Below are 18973 nucleotides of genomic sequence, written 5' to 3'. Positions count from 1 at the left end.
TACCACACTTGTGCTTCAAAGTAGCACCATGATCTTCATGATAGAGAGTCTCCTATGATATCACTTTCATATACTAGTGGGAATTTTTCATTATAGAACTTGGCTTGTATATTCCAATGATGGGCTTCCTCAAAATGCCCTAGGTCTTCGTGAGCAAGCAAGTTGGATGCACACCCACTTAGTTTCTTTTGTTGAGCTTTCATATACTTATAGCTCTAGTGCATCCGTTGCATGGCAATCCCTACTCACTCACATTGATATCTATTAATGGGCATCTCCATAGCCCGTTGATACGCCTAGTTGATGTGAGACTATCTTCTCCCTTTTTGTCTTCTCCACAACCACCATTCTATTCCACTTATAGTGCTATGTCCATGGCTCACGCTCATGTATTGCGTGAAGATTGAAAAAGTTTGAGAACACCAAAAGTATGAAACAATTGCTTGGCTTGTCATCGGGGTTGTGCATGATTTAAATACTTTGTGTGGTGAAGATAGAGCATAGCCAGACTATATGACTTTGTAGGGATAACTTTCTTTGGCCATATCATTTTGAGAAGACATAATTGCTTAGTTAGTATGCTTGAAGTATTATTATTTTTGTATCAATATTATACTTTTATCTTGAATCTTTCGGATCTGAATATTCATACCACAATTAAGAGGGTTACATTAAAAAATTATGCCAAGTAGCATTCCGCATCATAAATTTTGTTTTTATCATTTACCTACTCGAGGACGAGCAGGAATTAAGCTTGGGGATGCTTGATACGTCTCCAACGTATCTATAATTTTTGATTGCTTCATGCTATATTATATTCTGTTTTGGATGATTAATGGGCTTTGTTATACACTTTTATATTATTTTTGGGACTAATCTATTAACCGGAGGCCGAGCCCAAATTGCTGTTTTTGCCTATTTCAGAGTTTCGCAGAAAAAGAATATCAAACGGAGTCCAAACGGAATGAAACCTCCGGGAACGTGATTTTCGGAACAAACGTGATCCAGAGGACTTGGACCCTACGTCAAGAAAGCAACCAGGAGGGCATGAGGTAGGGGGCGCGCCTACCCCCCGGGCTCGCCCTCCACCCTCGTGGGGCCCATGTTACTTCACCGACGTACTTCTTCCTCCTATATATACCTACGTACCCCCAAACCAACAGAAGCATCCACGAAAACCTAATTCCACCGCCGCAACCTTCTGTACCCGTGAGATCCCATCTTGGGGCCTTTTCCGGCGTCCTACCGGATGATCACGAAGGGCTTCTACATCAACATCATAGCCTCTCCGATGATGTGTGAGTAGTTTACCTCAGACCTTCTGGTCCATAGCTATTAGCTAGACGGCTTCTTCTCTCTTTTGGATCTCAATACAAAGTTCTCCATGATTCTCGTGGAGATCTATTCGATGTAATCTTCTTTTGTGGTGTGTTTGTTGAGACCGATGAATTGTGGGTTTATGATCAAGATTATCTATGAACAATATTTGAATCTCCTCTGAATTCTTTTATGTATGATTGGCTATGTTTGCAAGTCTCTTTGAATTATTAGTTTGGTTTGGCCTACTAGATTGATCTTTCTTGCAATGGGAGAAGTGCTTAGCTTTGGGTTCAATCTTGTGGTATCCTTTCCCAGTGACAGCAGGGGCAGCAAGGCACGTATTGTATTGTTGCCATCGAGGATAACAAGATGGGGTTTATATCATATTGCATGAGTTTATCCCTCTACATCATGTCATCTTACTTAAAGCGTTACTCTGTTCTTTTGAACTTAATACTCTAGATGCATGCTGGCTAGCGGTCGATGTGTGGAGTAATAGTACTAGATGCAGGCAGGAGTCGGTCTATTTTTCACAGACATGATGCCTATATACATGATCATACCTAGATATTCTCATAACTATGCTCAATTCTATCAATTGCTCAACAATAATTTGTTCACCCACCGTAATACTTATGCTCTTGAGAGAAGCCACTGGTGAAACCTATGGCCCCCGGGTCTATTTTCCATCATATTAATCTTCCAACACTTAGCTATTTTTATTGCCTTTTATTTTACTTTGCATCTTTATTATAAAAATACCAAAAATATTATCTTATCATATCTATCAGATCTCACTTTCGTAAGTGACCGTGAAGGGATTGACAACCCCTTTATTGCGTTGGTTGTGAGGTTTATATTTGTTTGTGTAGGTGCGAGGGACTTTGGCGTGGCCTCCTACTGGATTGATACATTGGTTCTCAAAAACTGAGGGAAATACTTACGCTACTTTGCTGCATCACCCTTTCCTCTTCAAGGGAAAACCAACACAGTGCTCAAGAGGTAGCATCAAGCTTTGGATCGGTTGGGCTTACTACTCTTGGATGAGCTAGCTACTAATGTTGTTCTGGGTTCTCTTCCGCCCAGCTATGGGACATTCATCTCGAACTATCATATGCATGGCATGGATAACAAGCTCACTGAATTGCATGTGATGCTCAAAGTGGTAGAGTAGGATATTAAGAAAGGCACGCATCAACTGTTGATGGTGCAGAAATCGGCTAAGTTCAAGAAGAGTTGGTCCAAGAAAAAGGGCTAAGGCAAAGGGCACGGAGACGGTAACCTCTGCCGCTGCGCCGAAGTCTGGACCGGACTCGAAGACCATTTGCTATCATTGCATGGAAACCGGTCACTGGAAAAGGAACTGTAGCAAGTGGCTTGTAGAGCATGGCAAGAAGGCCGGAAATGCTTCTTCAGGCAAATGTACACTTGTTGAATATGTTATAGACATTTACCTTGCTGACATACCTAGTAGCTCTTGGGTATTTGATACCGGATCGGTTGTTCATATTTGCAAATCAATGCAGGGGCTGGTAAGAACTAGGCGTGTGGCACAAGGGGAGAATGACATCAGGGTCGGCAACAAAGCAAGAGTTGCTGCATTGGAGGTCGGCACGATGCAGCTCCAGCTTCCTTCTGGATTTATTTTGGAATTGAATAATTGTTATTACGTTCCTGCACTTAGTCGAACATTATTTCTGCCTCATGCTTGACGAGTCAGGGTTATGAATTCAATTTAAAGGACAATGGTTGTTCGTTTTATTTGAATGGTATGTTCCACGGCTATGCACCCATTGTTGATGGGTTATTTATATTGAATCTGGAACAGGAACCGGTCTATAATGTGAATGTCAAGAGGCATAAGCCTAATGAGATAAATCCGACATACTTCTGGCATTGCCAGCTTGGACACATTACTCTGAAACGCATGAAGAGCTCCATGATGATGGGCACCTAACTTCGTCTGACTTCGAGTTGTTCAAGACATGTGAATCATGCTTGCTTGGCAAGATGACTAAGTCTCCTTTCGCAACGAGTTGCGAGAGGGCGTCCGAGCTATTGGAGCTTATACACTGTGACGCCCGGATAATTAAGCTACAGTGAACCTCCGCTAATGATGCCACGTCACCTCGATTACTGTCGATAAACTCGCGTTAGTTTAAAATGGACTCAAATTAAATTTGAATTAAATACAAACGGTAAAAGTTTTCAAACATAAAAACTAAAATGTTCGGTTTGTGGCAAATAGCCCATGCTAAATGTTGGTGGAGAAACCCCACTTTTATAAAGTGTTTAAAACTCTAAAATGAACAAAATAGTAACGAAACCAATTATTTAAAAGCTTTTAAAATATTAAACAATTAAAAACTATTTTATTTTAGGTGCCAAGTTAATTGTGGTGGTGGCATATTTGTTAATACTAATTTAGGTACAACTAATGTCTTTTATAAAACTAAGGTATTTAAAATATAAAACTAAAACAAAAAAAGGAAAAAGGAAAAGCAAAACTAAAACAAAAGCAAAAGAAAGGAGAACCCCCCTTTTTTTGCTGGGCCTTGGCCCAGCTATGCCACCAGGCCGGCCCAACCGGCCACCCCCACTCCCCATAACCCCCCGAATCCCTAACCCACTCCCCCGTCGCCCCACGCCCCACTCCCCCACTCCCTCGACTAGATCTGGATCAGGAGGAGCCCGATCCCATCGCGCCCCCTTCCGTCGCCCGGCCGTCCTCGTCCACCTCCCGGAACGGCCCCCACGAGCCCGCGCCGCCGACCCGTCGCCCGCCACCTCGATCGCCTCCTCGCGGGACCTCGCGCCCTCGTCCTCCTCCCCGAGCCCGCGTACGCACATCTACAGGGCCCGGTGAGCCACCGTCCCTCCTCCTTTTCCTCTCTGCCTGGCGTCGTTCGCCGCGCGCGCGATACACACGCACGCCCAACGCCGTGCCTGCCCGATCCTGCCCGCCTGCCGCCGCTGATGGTCGCCGCGGCCACCTGCTTCGCCACACCCGTCGTTCCCTGGATGCGCCCACGCCCCGTGTGGCCACCAACCGGCGCCCACACACACGCTCACCGTGTTGTGCCCGCGCCCCGCACTCGCCCGCCTCTTGCTCCGCCAAACTGCCGCTGCTGCGCCGTCTCCGGCCTCCCCGAGTGCTCGCAGCCCCCCTGTGCACCGGCGCCTCTCGCTCGTCGGCACTCGCCGTCGTCGCCCGCGACCGGCCGCACCTCTGCAGCGACCCTCCGCCGCCCCGCGCCATCCCACTGCTCCCTCGCTCGCATCGGGGTCCCGCTCACGCACGCGCCCCCATGCTCGCCCTTCGCCTCACTTCCTGCCTCGCCCGCCGTGGACAACGGCCCCGCCATCTCGCTCGCCGCCTCGCTCGTGTGCCGCCCGACCACGGCCACCCCCGACGGCCACCGCGACCCCCTGCCCCTGCCACTGCGCCCGCCTCTGCCCGCAACTCCCAGCGCCTCCCCTGTCGATGCCCACCTCCGCAGCCAGTCCGCGCGCCCTGCGCCGGCCTCCGCCGCGGCCCCTCGATGGCCGCCGCCCGGACTCGGCCTCCGCTCGGGCGCCAGCATGCCCCGGCGCCCGTAACCGCAGCACCCAGCGCCCGCTTCCCTTGTGCCCGTTAAGGCCCTGGGCCACTGGACAACGGGGCCCAGCCCCAAGAAGGTTTTAAAGAAGGAATTAAAATAAAAATAATAAACATAAATAAAAATATCAATCAATTAATTAATTAGTTAACTAAATAATTAACTTAATTAATTCTGTTTAAATTAACTAATTAAGGTTAATTAACATAATAACTAGTTAACCTAATTAACCACTGTTAATTAGCTAAACAGTCCCTGACAGGTGGGACCCATCTGTCAGGTTGACTGCCGATGTCATGCTGACGTCATAATTACCTTTTCTAATTAAATTAATTCTGTTAATTCTAGAAAAATATAAAATCCTTTTTAAATTAATATAAAATAAATCGTAGCTCAGATGGAAAAACTTTGTACATGAAAGTTGCTCAGAACGACGAGACGAATCTGGATACACAGCCCGTTCGTCCGCCACACATCCCTAGCATAGCAAACATACAACTTTCCCACTCCGGTTCCTCTGTCCAAAAACGCGAAACACCGGGGATACTTTCCCGGATGTTTCCCCCCTTCGTCGGTATCACCTCCTACCGCGTTAGGGCACACCTGGTACCGTTACTTGTCATATCAGGCATCGATATGCATCTGTTTGAAGTGTATTCATTGTTTCTTCCCCCTCTTCTCTCCGGTAGACTACGAGACTGACGTCGCTGCTGGTGCCCCGATCGACTACGTTGTTGACGACCCCTCCTTGCCAGAGCAACCAGGCAAGCCCCCCCATTGATCACCAGATATCGCCTATTCTTCTCTATACTACTTGAATTAGAATAGTGTAGCATGTTACTGCTTTCCGTTAATCCTATTCTGCTGCATAGCCTGTCTTTGCCACTACTGTTGTTACCTTTACCTGCAATCCTACATGCTTAGTATAGGATGCTAGTATTCCATCTATGGCCCTACATTATTGTCCGTCTGCTGTGCTATACTATCGGGCCGTGATCACTTGGGAGGTGATCATGGGTTTATACTATATACTTTATACGTGATACATGTGGTGACTAAAGTCGGGTCGGCTCGTGGAGCACCCGCGAGTGATTCACGGATTGGGGGCTGAAAGGACCTTTGTCCCGACGGCCCTCTGGGTGGATCTTTGTGGCGGAGCGACAGGGCAGGTTGAGACCGCCTAGGTGAGAGGTGGGCCTGGCCCTGGTCGGTGTCCGCGGTTACATCAATTAACACGCTTAACGAGATCTTGGTATTTGATCTGAGTCTAGCCATTTGGTCTATACGCACTAACCAACTAGGTGGGAAAGATATGGGCACTCAACGTCCTGGTATCAACCGAAGCCTTCGTGACGTCAGCGACTGAGCGGCGCGCGCCAGATTGGACCGCGTAACGTAACTTCCTTTGTAATGGAGGTTGCTAGGTCTGCTTCCGGCCGCCCTCGCAACGTGCAGGTGTGCAATGGGCGATGGGCCCAGACCCCTGCGCCATAGGATTTAGATTGGTGTGCTGACCTCTCTATTGTGCCAAGGTAGGGCTGCCACGTGTTGATCTTCCAAGGCCGGGCATGACCCAGGAAAGTGTGTCCGGCCAAAGGGGATCGAGCGTGTTGGGTAATGTGGTGCACCCTTGCAGGGAAGTTTATCTATTCGAATAGCCGTGTCCCTCGGTAAAAGGACGACCCGGAGTTGTACCTTGACCTTATGACAACTAGAACCGGATACTTAATAAAACACACCCTTCCAAGTGCCAGATACAACCCGGTGATCGCTCTCTCACAGGTCGACGAGGAGAGGATCGCCGAGTAGGATTATGCTATGCGATGATACTTGGTGAACTTACCATCTACCCTCTTCTACATGCAGCAAGATGGAGGCTGCCAGAAGCGTAGTCTTCGATAGGATTAGCTACCCCCCTCTTATTCCGGCATTCTGCAGTTCAGTCCACCGATATGGCCCCTTTACACATATACCCATGCATATGTAGTGTAGATCCTTACTTGCGAGTACTTTGGATGAGTACTCACGGTTGCTTTGCTCCCCCTTTTCCTTTCTTCCTGGTTATTGCAACCAGATGCTGGAGCCCAGGAGCCAGGCGCCACCTTCGACGACTCCTACTACAGCGGAGGTGCCTACTACTACGTGCAGGCCGCTGACGACGACCAGGAGTAGTTTAGGAGGATCCCAGGCAGGAGGCATGCGCCTCTTTCGATCTGTATCCCAGTTTGTGCTAGCCATCTTATGGCAACTTGTTTAACTCATGTCTGTACTCAGATATTGTTGCTTCCGCTGACTCGTCTATAATCGAGCACTTGTATTCGAGCCCTCGAGGCCCCTGGCTTGTATTATGATGCTTGTATGACTTATTTTATTTTTAGAGTTGTGTTGTGGTATGTCCCGTGAGTCCCTGATCTTGATCGTACACGTTTGCGTGTATGATTGAATCGGGGGCGTCACAAGTTGGTATCAGAGCCGACTGCCTATAGGAATCCCCCTTCCATGCTCCTTGGCCGAAGTCGAGTCTAGACTTTACAAAACTTTCACTAACATGGCTGTGCGGCCCATGGGCCCACGTCGCCATTGGGTGGTATTAGGATCTTCTATTCCTCGTCTATACTCTAGGATTCTAATCTCTCTTCTATTTGGGTTAAATGATTTTCTAAATTCTAACTTTAGGTTCTCGAAAACACTTTCTCCCGGAGAACCCCTTAATCCATTGGCCTTGGCCCAGCTATGCCACCAGGCCGGCCCAACCGGCCACCCCACTCCCCATAACCCCCCGAAACCCTAACCCACTCCCCCGTCGCCCCACACCCCACTCCCCCACTCCCTCGACTGGATCTAGATCGGGAGGAGCCCGATCCCATATCGCCCCCTTCCGTCGCCCGGCCGTCCTCGTCCACCTCCCCGAACGGCCCCCACGAGCCCGTGCCGCCGACCCGTCGCCCGCCACCTCGACCGCCTCCTCGCCGGACCTCGCGCCCTCGTCCTCCTCCCCGAGCCCGCGTACGCACATCTGCAGGGCCCAGTGAGCCACTGTCCCTCCTCCTTTTCCTCTCTCCCCGGCGTCGTTCGCTGCGCGCGCGACACACACGCGCGCCCAACGCCGTGCCCGCCCGATCCTGCCCGCCTGCCGCCGCCCATGGTCGCCGCGGCCACCTGCTTCGCCGCACCTGTCGTTCCCTGGACGCGCCCACGCCCCCTGTGGCCACCTGCCGGCGCCCACGCACGCGCTCACCGCGTTGGGCCGACGCCCCTTACTCGCCCGCCTCTTGCTCCGCCAAACTGCCGCTGCTGCGCCGTCTCCGGCCTCCCCGAGTGCTCGCAGCCCCCCTGTGCACCGGCGCCTCTCGCTCGCCGTCGTCGCCCGCGACCGGCCGCACCTCTGCAGCGACCCTCCGCCGCCCCGCGCCATCTCGCTGCCCCCTCGCTCGCATCGGCGTCCCGCTCACGCATGCGCGCCCATGCTCGCCCTTCGCCTCGCTTCCTACCTCGCCCACCGTGGACAACGACCCCGCCATCCCGCTCGCCGCCTCGCTCGTGTGCCGCCCGACCGCGGCCACCCCCGACGGCCACCGCGACCCCCTGCCCCTACCAATGCGCCCGCCTCTGCCCTCAACTCCCAGCGCCTCCCCCGCCTCTGCCCGCAACTTCCAGCGCCTCCGCCGCGGCCCCTCGCTGGCCGCCGCCCGGGCTCGGCCTCCGCTCGGGCGCCAGCATGCCCCGGCGCCCGTAACCGCAGCACCCAGCGCCCGCTTCCCCTGTGCCCGTTAAGGCCCTTGGCCACTGGACAACGGGGCCTGATGTCTAGTACGCAACCTTCTTCTTGTAGACGTTGTTGGGCCTCCAAGTGCAGAGGTTTGTAGGACAGTAGCAAATTTCCCTCAAGTGGATGACCTAAGGTTTGTCAATCCATGGGAGGCGTAGGATGAAGATGGTCTCTCTCAAACAACCCTGCAACCAAATAACAAAGAGTCTCTTGTGCCCCCAACACACCCAATACAATGGTAAATTGTATAGGTGCACTAGTTCGGCGAAGACATGGTGATACAAGTGCAATATGGATGGTAGATATGAGTATTTGTAATCTGAAATTATAAAAATAGCAAGGTAGCAAGCGATAAAAGTGAGCGTATCAACCAAAACCCTAATGTTATTCTTTCGGATAAATCTATTCAAGAGTTCGTACTAGAATAACACCTTAAGACACATATCAACCAAAACCCTAATGTCACCTAGATACTCCAATGTCACCTCAAGTATCCGTGGGCATGATTATACGATATGCATCACACAATCTCAGATTCATCTATTCAACCAACACAAAGTACTTCAAAGAGTGCCCCAAAGTTTCTACCGGAGAGTCAAGACGAAAACGTGTGCCAACCCCTATGCATAGGTTAATGGGTGGAACCCGCAAGTTGATCACCAAAACATACATCAAGTGGATCAATAGAATACCCCATTGTCACCACAGGCATCCCACGCAAGACATACATCAAGTATTCTCAAATCCTTAAAGACTCAATCCGATAAGATAACTTCAAAGGGAAAACTCAATCCATTACAAGAGTATAGATGGGGAGAAACATCATAAGATCCAACTATAATAGCAAAGCTCGCGATACATCAAGATCTTGTCACCTCAAGAACACGAGAGAGAGAGAGAGAGATCAAACACATATCTACTATACATACCCTCAGCCCCGAGGGTGGACTACTCCCTCCTTGTCATGGAGAGCGCCGGGATGATGAAGATGGCCACCGGTGAGGGATCCCCCCTCCGGCAGGGTGCCGGAACAGGGTCCCGATTGGTTTTTGGTGGCTACAGAGGCTTGCGGCGGCGGAACTCCCGATCTATTCTGTTCTTCGAAGGTTTTAGGGTATATGGGAATATATAGGTGAAAGAAGTCGGTAAGGGGAGCCACGAGGGGCCCACGAGGGTGGAGGGCGTGCCCAGAGGGGGTGGGCGCGTGATAACCCACAAGTGTAGGGGGTCGCAACAGTTTTCGAGGGTAGAGTATTCAACCCAAATTTATTGATTCGACACAAGGGGAGCCAAAGAATATTCTCAAGTATTAGCAACTGAGTTGTCAATTTAGCCACACCTGCATAACTTAATATCCACAGCAAAGTATTTAGTAGCAAAGTAATATGGGAGTAACAATAACGATAGCAAAAGTAATATTTTTGGGTTTTGTAGTGATTGTAAGAGTAGCAACGAAAAAGTAAATAAGCGAAGAACAATATGTGAAAAGCTCGTAGTCATTGGATCAGTGATGGAGAATTATGCCGGATGCGGTTCATCATGTAACAGTCATAACATAGGGTGACACAGAACTAGCTCCAATTCATCAATGTAATGTAGGCATGTATTCCGAATATAGTCATACATGCTTATGGAAAAGAACTTGCATGACATCTTTTGTCCTACCCTCCCGTGGCAGCGGGGTCCTAATGGAAACTAAGGGATATTAAGGCCTCCTTTTAATAGAGTACCGGAACAAAGCATTAACACATAGTGAATACATGAACTCCTCGAACTATGGTCATCACCGGGAGTGGTCCCGATTATTGTCACTTCGGGGTTGCCGGATCATAACACATAGTAGGTGACTATAGACTTGCAAGATAGGATCAAGAACTCACATATATTCATGAAAACATAATAGGTTCAGATATGAAATCATGGCACTCGGGCCCTAGTGACAAGCATTAAGCATAGCAAAGTCATAGCAACATCAATCTCAGAACATAGTGGATATTAGGGATCAAACCCTAACAAAACTAACTCGATTACATGATAGACCTCATCCAACCCATCACCGTCCAGCAAGCCTACGATGGAATTAATCACGCACGGCGGTGAGCATCATGAAATTGGTGATGGAGGATGGTTGATGATGACGATGGCAACGGATTCCCCTCTCCGGAGCCTCGAACGGATTCCAGATCAGCCCTCCCGAGAGGTTTTAGGGCTTGGCGGCGGCTCCGTATCGTAAAACGTGATGAATCCTTCTCTCTGATTTTTTTCTCCCCGAAAGTGAATATATGGAGTTGGAGTTGAGGTCGGTGGAGCGTCATGGGGCCCACGAGGCAGGGGGCGCGCCGGGGGGGGGGGGGCAGGCGCGCCCCCACCCTCGTGGACAGGGTGTGGGCCCCCTGACATGGATTCTTCTTCTAGTATTTTTAATATTTTCCAAAAATATGTTCCGTGGAGTTTCAGGTCATTCCGAGAACTTTTGTTTCTGCACATAAATAACACCATGGAAAGTCTGCTGAAAACAGCGTCGGTCCGGGTTAGTTCCATTCAAATCATGCTAGTTAGAGTCCAAAACAAGGGCAAAAGTGTTTGGAAAAGTAGATACGACGGAGATGTATCAATTCCCCCAAGCTTAAACCTTTGCTTGTCCTCAAGCAATTCAGTTGATAAACTAGAAGTGATAAAGAAAAACTTTTACAAACTTTGTTTGCTCTTGTTGTTGTAAATATGTAAAGCCAGCATTCAAGTTTTCAGCAAAGATTATGAGTAACCACATTCACAATAACTCTTAGGTCTCATGTTTACTCATGTCAATGGCATAATCAACTAGCGATCAATAATAATAAATCTCGGATGACAACACTTTCTCAAAACAATCATGATATGATATAACAAGATGGTACCTCGCTAGCCCTTTCTGAGACCGCAAAACATAAATGTAGAGCACCTTTAAAGATCAAGGACTGACTAGACATTGTAATTCATGGTAAAAGAGATCCAGTCATAGTCATACCCAATATAAATTAATAATAATGGATGCAAATGACAGCAGTGCTCTCCAGCTAGTGCTTTTTAATAAGAGGGTGATGACTCAACGTGAAATTAAATAGATAGGCCCTTCGCAGAGGGAAGCAGGGATTTGTAGAGGTGCTAGAGCTCGATTTTAAAGCAAAGATAAATAATATTTTGAGCGGCATACTTTCATTGTTAACATAACAACCAAGAGATGGCGATATCTTCCATGCTACACACATTATAGGCGGTTCCCAAACAGAATGGTAAAGTTTATACCCCCCTCCACCAACAAGCATCAATCCATGGCTTGCTCGAAACAACGAGTGCCTCCAACTAACAACAGTCCCAGGGGGAGTTTTGTTTGCAATTATTTTGATTTGATTTGCATAAAGCATGGGAGTGGGCATCCCGGTGACCAGCCATTTTCTCGTGAGTGAGGAGCGGAGTCCACTCCTCTTGAGAATAACCCGCCTAGCATGGAAGATACAGACAGCCCTAGTTGATACATGAGCTATTCGAGCATACAAAACAGAATTTCATTTGAAGGTTTAGAGTTTGGCACATACAAATTTACTTGGAATGGCAGGTAGATACCGCATATAGGAAGGTGTAGTGGACTCATATGGCATAACTTTGGGGTTTAAGGGATTGGATGCACAAGCAGTATTCCTGCTTAATACAAGTGAAGGCTAGCAAAAGACTGGGAAGCGACCAACTAGAGAGCGACAACAGTCATGAACATGCATTAAAATTAATAGACATTGAGTACGAGCACGAGTAGGATATAATCCACCATGAACATAAATATCGTGAAGGCTATGTTGATTTGTTTCAACTACATGTGTGAACATGTGCCAAGTCAAGTCACTTAAATCACTCAAAGGAGGATACCACCCCACTATACCACATCACAACCATTTTAATAGCATGTTGGCACGCAAGGTAAACCATTATAACTCATAGCTAATCAAGCATGGCACGAGCAACTATAATCTCTAATTGTCATTGCAAACATGTTTATTCATAATAGGCTGAATCAGGAACGATGAACTAATCATATTTACAAAAACAAGAGAGGTCGAGTTCATACCAGCTTCTCTCATCTCAGTCAGTCCATCATATATCGTCATAATTGCCTTTCACTTGCACGACTGAACGATGTGAATAATAATAAGAGTGCACGTGCATTGGACTAAGCTGGAATCTGCGAGCATTCAATAAACAGGAGAAGACAAGGCAATATGGACTCTTGGTTAAATCAACAATAATGCATATAAGAGCCACTTCAACAATTTAATCATGATCTTCTCCTATCGACCCCCAAAGAAAACAAATAAAACTATTTACACGGGAAAGCTCCCAACAAGCAAAAGAAGAACGGGAAATATTTTTGGGTTTTCTTTTTAATTATTACTACTACAGAAAGAAAGTAAACTAGCTAAAAGCTACAACTAAATGTTTTGGTTTTCTTAAGGTTTTTTTAAACACACAAGAAGAAAGCAAGAAAAAGGAAAATAAACTAGCATGGATATTACAGAGAAAGAGTATGAGCACCGACATCTAGCAATGAGTGTGTGAACATGAATGTAGTGTCGGTGAGAAATAGGTACTCCCCCAAGCTTAGGCTTTTGGCCTAAGTTGGTTTATTGCCACGGATGGCCTGGCGGATATCCATAGTTGTAGCCGGGGTCGTACTGAGATGAAGAAGACTCTAATTGCCACTGGTTGGCAATCATCTCCGGATCCCACTGGTAATTAGACTGTCGTGGAGGTTCAAATTGTGGTTCCGGCTCCGGCTCTGTGGCTGATGTAGGGTTCCGGTAGGCGTGAGTGGCCGCCAGCGGGACGAGATACGGACCTGCAGATAAATCAGACAAGGAAGGAGCGGGCAAGGTAATAGTTTCAGGGTGATGTTTATCAAAGAACAATTTGTATTTAAGCGCCCCTTCCCTATTCTTAACAATAAAGTCATGTGCTACCATACTCTTATAATCTAAATAAGCAGTGGGCAGCAATTTTTCTTCTTTTTCATAGTGCCTAATAGGTATGTTATAATATGCAGCAAGGCGTGAAGCATAAATACCTCCAAAGATGGGGCCCTTTGTACGGTTCAGACTTAACCGTTTAGCAATAATACCGCCCATACTAACAGTGTTATCACAGAATAAACCATGGAACAAAATAATAATATCAGGAACACTAAGGTTTCCACAATTTCCGCGACCAATTAAGCAACGACTAGCAAATATGGCAAAGTAGCGTAAAACAGGAAAATGTAAGCTAGTGATTCTTGCATCGGAAACCTTCCTAGTTTCCCCTACACTAATAGTGTCAATAAACCCATCCACATCTTTACGATGTGGTTCATCTAAACTACCCTCAAAAGGTATTTTGCAAACCTTGCAAAATTCATCTAGTGATATCTTCTTAACCACATCATACAAATGAAACTCTACTGAAGGAGGTGATTCCTTAGGATAATAGTAGAAGTTTTGCACAAAAGTATTGGTGAGTAAGAGATACTGTTCGCGTTGGTCGCGGAGGAAGTCGGTGAGGCCTGCACTCTCAGCCAATTCATAAAAATCATCATAAATCCCGGCTGCTCTCAAGAAATCATTGGAAGGCCATTCACACGGCCGAACCTCCGCGGTGCGAGGCAAATTATATTTGGGCCTCTGTGCTTCTTCACTTTGCTTTTCCTTCGAGCTTCGGCTCGATGAGCCCCTCAAAAATCTCTTCATTATTTTCTGAAAAATTCTAAAAATTTTAGTAACTTCAAATAAAAGTGAACCAAGCTCAACAAAATTGATAGCAACTACTCCTACAAGTGCCTAGAGACTATATCAAGCATTAGAACTACTTGGGACCATATAAATTTGACATGCAAGCTCAAGAACATGGTCACCTAGGCAGCACAAATTTGCAATGAATAAAGCACTAGAACAAAAACTAATTGGACCAATGGAGGAGTCACATACCAAGGAACAATCTCCCCAAGCAGTTTTGTGAGGGGTGCTTTGAGCAAGGAGATCGAAAATCACAGCAAAATGAGCTAGAACTAGTGCTTGAGTTGGATGGTGATTTTTTTGGGAGGAAGAAGAAGTGTGTGGTGGCTGACATAAGTGGAGGGGGGGCCACCGTGGGCCCATGAGGCAGGGGGCGCGCCGGGGGGGGGGGGGGGGGGGCGCGCCCTGGACCCTCGTGGCCAGGTGCTTGCTCCCCCTGCTGTGTTCTCAGTGCCAGATATTCTCAAATATTCCAGAAAAAATCATATTCCATTTTCAGGGCATTTGGAGAACTTTTATTTTCGGGGTATTTTTATATTGCACAGATAATTCAGAAAACTGACAGGAAAATGCTATTTTTACTTTATTTCAACTAAATAACAGAAGGTAAAAGGAGGGTACAGAAGGTTGTGCCTTCTAACTTCATCCATCTCATGCTCATCAAAAGGAATCCACTAACAAGGTTGATCAAGTCTTGTTAACAAACTCATTCCGAATAACACGGAACCGGAGAAATTTCGAATAACACTATGTTACCTCAACGGGGATATGCACATCCCCAATAATAAGAATATCATATTTTTTCTTGACAGTAGGAAGAGGAAATTCGAAACCTCCAAAAATAATCGATGGAATTTTTCCAATAGAATTGATACTGTGGACCTGAGGTTGTTTCCTCGGAAAGTGTACCGTATGCTCATTACCATTAACATGAAAAGTGACATTGCCTTTGTTGCAATCAATAACAGCCCCTGCAGTATTCAAAAAAGGTCTTCCAAGAATAATAGACATACTATCGTCCTCGGGAATATCAAGAATAACAAAGTCCGTTAAAATAGTAACGTTTGCAACCACAACAGGCACATCCTCACAAATACCGACAGGTATAGCAGTTGGTTTATCAGCCATTTGCAAAGATATTTCAGTAGGTGTCAACTTATTCAAATCAAGTCTACGATATAAAGAGAGAGGCATAACACTAACACCGGCTCCAAGATCACATAAAGCAGTTTTAACATAGTTTCTTTTAATGGAGCATGGTATAGTTCGTACTCCTGGATCTCCTAGTTTCTTAGGTATTCCACCCTTAAAAGTATAATTAGCAAGCATGGTGGAAATTTCAGCTTCCGGTATCTTTCTTTTATTAGTGACAATTTCTTTCATATACTTAGCATAAGGATTCATTTTGAGCATATCAGTTAATCGCATACGCAAAAAGATAGGTCTAATCATTTCAGCAAAGCGCTCAAAATCCTCATCATCCTTTTCTTGGATGGTTTGGGAGGAAAAGGCATGGGTTTCTGAACCCATGGTTCTCTTTCTTTACCATGTTTCCTAGCAACAAAGTCTCTCTTATCATAACGTTGATTCTTTGATTGTGGGTTATCAAGATCAACAGCAGGTTCAATATCTACATCATTATCATTACTAGGTTGAGCATCATCATGAACATCTTCATTAATATTTCACTAGGTTCATGTTCATTACCAGATTGTGTTTCAGCATCAGAAATAGAAATATCATTTGGATTCTCAGGTGTTTCAGCAATAGGTTCACTAGAAGCATGCAAAGTCCTATCATTTTTCTTTTTCTTCTTTTTAGAAGGACTAGGTGCATCTATATTATTTCTCTGAGAATCTTGCTCAATTCTCTTAGGGTGGCCTTCAGGATACAAAGGTTCCTGAGTCATTTTACCAGTTCTAGTAGCCACTCTAACAGCATAATCATTATTCTTACTATTCAATTCATTGCGCAAATCATTTTGAGCTTTAAGTACTTGTTCTACTTGAGTGGTAACCATTGAAGCATGTTTACTAATGAGTTTAAGTTCACCTTTAACTCTAGACATATAATCACCCAAGTGTTCAAGCGTATCGGAATTGTATTTCAATTGTCTACCAAAATAAGCATTGAAGTTTTCTTGTTTGACAATAAAATTATCAAACTCTTCTAAGCATTGTCTAGCAGACTTATAGTGAGGAATATCACCTTCATCAAATCTATAGAGAGAATTTACCTTTACTACCCGTGTCGGGTTATCAAGACCATGAGTTTCTTCAATAGGTGGAGGATTAAGATCATATGTTTCTTCAACAGGCAGTAAATTAAGACCATGTATTTCTTCAATAGGAGGTAAATTCTTAACATCTTCAGCTTTAATACCTTTTTCTTTCATAGATTTCTTTGCCTCTTGCATATCTTCAGGACTGAGAAATAGAACACCCCTCTTCTTCGGAGTTGGTTTAGGAATAGGCTCAGGAATTGGCTCAGGAAGTGTCCAATTATTTTCATTTGTCAACATATTATTCAATAGAATTTCAGCTTCATCCGGTGTTCTTTCCCTGAAAACAGAACCAGCACAACTATCCAGGTAATCTCTGGAAGCATCGGTTAGTCCACTATAAAAGATATCAAGTATTTCATTTTTCTTAAGAGGATGATCAGGCAAAGCATTAAGTAATTGGAGAAGCCTCCCCCAAGCTTGTGGGAGACTCTCTTCTTCAATTTGCACAAAATTATATATATCCCTTAAAGCAGCTTGTTTCTTATGAGCAGGGAAATATTTAGCAGAGAAGTAATAAATCATATCCTGGGGACTACGCACACAACCAGGATCAAGAGAATTAAACCATATCTTAGCATCACCCTTTAATGAGAACGGAAATATTTTAAGGATATAATGGTAGCGAGTTCTCTCATCATTAGTGAACAGGGTGGCTATATCATTTAATTTAGTAAGATGTGCCACAACAGTTTCAGATTCATAGCCATAAAAAGGATCAGATTCAACCAAAGTAATTATATCAGGATCAATAGAGAATTCATAATCCTTATCAGTAACACAGATAGGTGAAGTAACAAAAGCAGGGTCAGGTTTCATTCTAGCATTAAGAGATCGCTGCTTCCATTTAGCTAATAATTCTTAAGATCACTTCTATCATTGCAAGCAAGAATGGCTCTAGCAGATTCTTCATCCAAAACATAACCCTCAGGCACAACAGGCAATTCATATTTATTAGGGGGAGAGTCTTCATCATCACTATCTTCAATATTATTAGTTTCAATAATTTCATTCTCTCTAGCCCTAGCAAGTTGTTCATCAAGAAATTCACCAAGTGGCACAGTAGTATCAAGCATAGAAGTGGTTTCATCATTAGTATCATGCATAGCAGAAGTGGCATCATCAATAACATGCGACATATCAGAATTAATAGCAGAAGCAGGTTTAGGTGTCGCAAGCTTACTCAAAACAGAAGGTGAATCAAGTGCAGAGCTAGATGGCAGTTCCTTACCTCCCCTCGTAGTTGAGGGATAAATTTTTGTTTTCGCGTCTTTCAAGTTCTTCATAGTGACCAGCAGATATAAATCCCAAGTGACTCAAAGAATAGAGCTATGCTCCCCGGCAACGGCGCCAGAAAATAGTCTTGATAACCCACAAGTGTAGGGGATCGCAACAGTTTTCGAGGGTAGAGTATTCAACCCAAATTTATTGATTCGACACAAGGGGAGCCAAAGAATATTCTCAAGTATTAGCAACTGAGTTGTCAATTCAGCCACACCTGGATAACTTAATATCTGCAGCAAAGTATTTAGTAGCAAAGTAATATGGAAGTAACAGTAACGATAGCAAAAGTAATATTTTTGGGTTTTGTAGTGATTGTAACAGTAGCAACGGAAAAGTAAATAAGCGAAGAACAATATGTGAAAAGCTCGTAGGCATTGGATCGGTGATGGAGAATTATGCCGGATGCGGTTCATCATGTAACAGTCATAACATAGGGTGACACAGAACTAGCTCCAATTCATCAATGTAATGTAGGCATATATTCCGAATATAGTCATACGTGCTTATGGAAAAGAACTTGCATGGCATCTTTTGTCCTACCCTCCCGTGGCAGCGGGGTCCTAATGGAAACTAAGGGATATTAAGGCCTCCTTTTAATAGAGTACCAGAACAAAGCATTAACACATAGTGAAAACATGAACTCCTCAAACTATGGTCATCACCGGGAGTGGTCCTGATTATTGTCACTTCGGGGTTGCCGGATCATAACACATAGTAGGTGACTATAGACTTGCAAGATAGGATCAAGAACTCACATATATTCATGAAAACATAATAGGTTCAGATCTGAAATCATGGCACTCAGGCCCTAGTGATAAGCATTAAGCATAGCAAAGTCATAGCAACATCAATCTCAGAATATAGTGGATACTCGGGATCAAACCCTAACAAAACTAACTCGATTACATGATAGATCTCATCCAAC

Source organism: Triticum aestivum, chromosome 2D, assembly GCF_018294505.1.
Source record: "Triticum aestivum cultivar Chinese Spring chromosome 2D, IWGSC CS RefSeq v2.1, whole genome shotgun sequence".
NCBI lineage: Eukaryota > Viridiplantae > Streptophyta > Magnoliopsida > Poales > Poaceae > Triticum > Triticum aestivum.
This window is presented reverse-complemented; position numbering follows the sequence as displayed.